The sequence below is a fragment of the Penaeus monodon genome, chromosome 36 (assembly GCF_015228065.2).
Source record: "Penaeus monodon isolate SGIC_2016 chromosome 36, NSTDA_Pmon_1, whole genome shotgun sequence".
NCBI lineage: Eukaryota > Metazoa > Arthropoda > Malacostraca > Decapoda > Penaeidae > Penaeus > Penaeus monodon.
In genome coordinates, this window is record NC_051421.1 from 15744072 (window position 1) to 15749071 (window position 5000).

A 5000-nucleotide genomic window follows, 5' to 3' on the forward strand; every position below is an offset into this window, starting at 1 on the left:
GGGGGAAAAATTTTTTTTTAAATTTTTTTGGGGGCCCACAGAATTGACGAATTTTTTTTTTTTTTTCACAGCTTTGTTCCCGCGTGGGCGCAGTTCCTACTCAGAAACATGATGGAGCCCAAGTTCCCCCCCCTTCCTCGTCACCAAGGGAAGATGGCTGGGGCAAGGGCTTTGCCTATGTTTCAGGGAGGTCAACTCAAAGCAGATATGCACAGCCTGCAAAACATTGCAAGTGATTAAATTTGCGCTGAAATAGTGAGATTTTAAAAAAGATATTTGATGAGTCTTAAATTTTTATAAATGTATAGGCTGAAAGTACCATTTTTTCTTTTTACCTTCATTTTACAGTCCGTGTATTGACGGGATGTAAAGTAGTCAGCCAAAGCAGGTCGGGAAAACCCCCAGACAAAAGAGACACAAGATCACTCCCTGCCAGTTCCCGTCTTTTCAGCTCCCAATCACCAGCTGCTCTCCATTTATGACATAACCAAGGATAAACTGTATGTCACAAAGTGCATTGCCCTTTTTGGTCAGACCCATATGAAAAACTTGCCAAAAAATTTTTTAAAGGTCATATAGGGAGTTTCTTTTTTTTTTTTGAAAGGGAATTAGTTTTTTTTGCATGATATTTTCCCAATATAGAAGATAACTAAGATGACTTATCCACATACAATGGTTATTATTTCCATCACATTCCCTTATGTATTTGGGTTTTTTCATACAGGTGAAAATGGGGGTGTAATTTTAGGTCTCACGATACAACTTGTTTTATGAGGTCCCAGCCCCAACCCCACGGTCGATGTGTGGGTTTTCCTTTTTTGGGAAGAGCAGGTGTGTCAATCCCCCACCTCAGGAGTCCATTGTTTTGGTAAGTGAAAGAGTTGTTTAATGCAAGACAATAATTACGTATCTGTCAGTTTTAGCTTTTGGAATTTAAGGGAAATATGTAACTAATTGAATTTTAAGATTTTTTTGGAAATTTTTGAAGTTACCTATATTAAAGATACAATTAAAGTGGGTTTTTTCCCGCTAATAAAGGGGTTAGCTAGTGAAATAATGTTTTTTTGTGTTTGAAATGGGAATGTATTTACAAGGTGTATTTGGATTCAAATTTTTTTTTCTTTTCCAGACTCTTGAAGAGTTCTTCACAGTCCTCAAGTAGAGAGTGTTGTACAGTTCTTACATGTGTACTGCTTGAAAACCAAATTTTAATTTAGGTCTAGGGTATGTAATTTATATTTCAGAGAAACCCCTATCAAAATTTTTTGTAAAATTTGAATAGAATGCATTTGTAAGTGAATAGTAGGTTAACAACTGCAAAATTATGAAGGATAAATTCATAAATACTTTGACAAAATATGTGACAGTAAGAATATACAATAAATTTTTTTGTATTTGAGATTACAAAATTTGATGTGGTCCGGAGATTATATGTGCGTTGTGTTCCATTTGTTTGGCAACATTTTTACGTGCGATTTACCTGCCTCTCTTCATCATTTCCCTTGATGCCCCGGTCCCTTTTTACATGGGCCTCCGTGCTCCAATGACTCAAGGGATACAATACAGATACCAAAATGAGGTCATTTACAATATTTTTTTAGAAATGATAGATAATGAAGTGTGATCAGGAAAAATACAAAGAGGTCTTCTATTTTTTAATGAAAAAAGCATAAGAGTAAAGTTTTTGTATATAGATTTCTCTGATAATTGGCAATGTTTTTTCTGGGGAAAATTTTTCTAGAAAACCTGGTTTGGTGAGTTGATGAAGGCCCAGTAAAGTCCCGAAGATCTCCTCATTTTCCTCAAAAAGTAGATTCTTTCTGAATCACACAGTTACTTCAAAAGGGGGAAAGTTTCCAGCCGGAAAAAAGGTCGGTAAGTTTTTATCATTATTCCATGGCCCTTTGAGATCTTCTTAATGAATTGGTCTTACATGTACTAATATGTAACAAATGTTTACGGAATTTGAACGAGCATCACTTCAGTAAAAGTACCGGGGAGACGAAGTGCTCCTGGCCCCACGACTCGGACTCAGGCGTGTCCAGCACAGAGGGATCCATCAGTGGGTCTCCCCTTTTCCCAATCCTTCCCCTCCCTCCTTTTCAGTAGCTTTTTCCCACCTCCCCTGCACAGGCCCGAGTAGTAGCAGAAGTCACCTTTTTGACCCCCGCACCTTTCACACAGCTTGGGGAAAATACAGCAATTGCACGGAAGGCGGTGAGTGGCCATAACTTTCCAGAGGCCGAGTGGCAAGTCCATCTGCCATCTTAAAATTTTTGTTTGTTTGATTTTTTATTTCATTTTTTATTATTTATTTTTTTTTATTTATGCATATGCTTTTTTTTTTATATTTGTTTTATTTAAGTTTATATAATTTTGTTCAGCATGAACATTTTTTTATGTGAACTTTGTTCAGGTTTTATCCTTTTAAAACATTTAGGAAATGGAGATTAGAAAACTAAAAAAAGAAAATACTAAAGATATTAATTTGTCTAAATACATTTTAAAAGTTTCTTTTTATCATTGATTTATTTTTTTAGAGTGAATTATCTTCATTAGAAAATTGCAATATTTTTCCCCCCATGTTGACATGCAGGGTATATGAGGTGATGAAGTTGAGGGAGCAGACGGGAGCGAGAGAACGAGATGTTAGAGACCTAAAGCTTCAATGCGCGAGAAGGTTTTTCTAAAACAGATTGTCACATGTTTTGTCCCTATGACCATTTTGTTTTCACCCAAAATTGTTATGTTAGTATTAGATCATTGTAATGATCTGTGGAAATTTTAAACTTTTTGCTAGGTGCATTTACATAACTTTAAATGGAAAGGATTGTATCAATCTTTTGATATGTTAGAAGAATTTTTTATGATAATTTTATAGATTCATAAAATTTCTTATATAAAAATAGAATTCTTTGGAATTAGGTAGAATCATGAAAAAAAAGTGTTTAAATATGAAAAGGGCCCTTTGAAATATGTTACTTCAGCCTTTTCTTTTATTTAAGTGCTTTTAGAAATTTAATACCCGGTTTTGATTTCCCGGGAAAGGACAGGAGCAGTGGCTTATTTGTCGGGAACCGCAGAATTTTGGGACAAGGCAACATTTTCAGCCCAGCCAGAACCCCATTTCCCTTTCTTATCCGATTTTTGAGTCTCAAAGTTCCCGACATTGGTGGCAACAAGATCCTCTCCAACTGGGGCAAGCACGACAAAAAATTGCGTGTTTTTGATTTCGCATCCGATTTCTAGGTGAAAAAAAATTTTTGGGTTTGGGGTATTGTTTTCATAACTTGAGCCGGGGAAAGTGTTTTTTTGGTCCCCGTAAGTTTTGTTTTTATGATATACCAATAGTCACAATTTTTGTAAGATGAGATATCATTATAATAGATAAAAAACATATAATTTATTTTCTATCTCTAACATAGAAACAACTCTTTATTTTGGTTGGTCAATATATGGTATATTGATTTTATTATAATGACAAATGTGATGTTCCCAGAGACAGATATGAGACAGTCTAGTTCGCACCCACAATGAGCCTGCAAAAAAATCGAGAAACGGAAAAAAATCTTGGGAAAAGGATTGTTCACACGACTACAGAGCCCCTGCCCCTCAGCCCATGACCCACTGGCGATTCAGTCCAGTTAAACCCCAGGGCACTTCCCACTCTTAGACAGAATAGCCCTAAATAAGGAACCTCACAAGAGGTCTATAGACTTTTAGTAATTGAAAATTTGCACAGCATTTTTCTTTTCATTTTTCAAATTTGTTGCATGTTGAATTATATTAAGTCCTAGGTTTTAAAAATGCAATTTTTTTCTTGTTACTGTTAACAAATAGAAGTTATATTGTTATTCAGATCTAAACAATTTTGACATTATAGGAAAAGGGAAGGGGAGCAGTCTGCTTGGGGGACGAGAAAGACAGGAAAGACCCCTTGAGCAACTGGCCTTCCCCAGTGATCAGCGTGATAGGATTATGCACATGCCAAGCCAAGTACAACCAAATTTAGCAGATATGTCCCTGCTCATAGGCTAAACCCAACGGGAAATTTCGTTGAACAGTTTTTGAAGGATTGTTTTAATTATGATAAGACCGTTTCCCTTTTATAAAAACCCCATTGTAAATTAATTTCTCAAAATTAGGATTTTAATGAAGGGATACCCATATTACTATGCAATTGATGTTTTTTTTTAAATTTTCAAAATTTGTTTTAATAAGCCCTTATAACAGGAATGCAAGCGAGAAACCAAAAAAAATGCTAGGGAAAAGAGGGTTCCCGGGGTGTAGAATTAGGCCATGGAGAAGGAAGGTTCTTTGGGGGTGGAAGAAAACACGTCATAGCATCCTGTGGACCTCCTAGAGAGGGGTTTGGCTCTGGTCTCCAAAGCAAACAGTTTTTTTTCTTTTTTAGAAAGAATTAAGTCTACTAATCAGTGTTGTGAATTTGGTATTTTTAAAAGAAGTAAAAGAGTTGGATGTTTTCTATATAGTCACACCATTGATGTGAGTCAGGACATTATTAGTTTCCTTAGAGATTAAAAACATTCCATTCATAAAAAAGTATTTTTATGTTGCTTATATTTTTTAGAATTATATAGGAGTGTCGTATAATTTTTGCATTGTGCTCTGTAGTTTATTTTGATGTAAGTTTTGTTCAAAAAGAAAGGAAAGTTTCTGTTTTAAAAAATAAAAATTTAATTTTTTTTGGGCAAATCAGCTTGTGGTTATTCCAAAAATATCAAAAGTGGAGGAATGCAAGGGTTTACTAAACCGGAATCCAAATTTTTTCTTCCAGGGTTTGTTGAAATTTTTATTGCAGTATTAGGAAGAGGAAAAAAGATGAAAAGAATAATACACTCCTTTATATTATATATATAATATATATAATATATATATTTTAATTATAATATATATAATATATATATATATATATATATAAAAAACACACCCCCCCAAAACCCCCACACAAACACACCACACAAAACACACACACACAC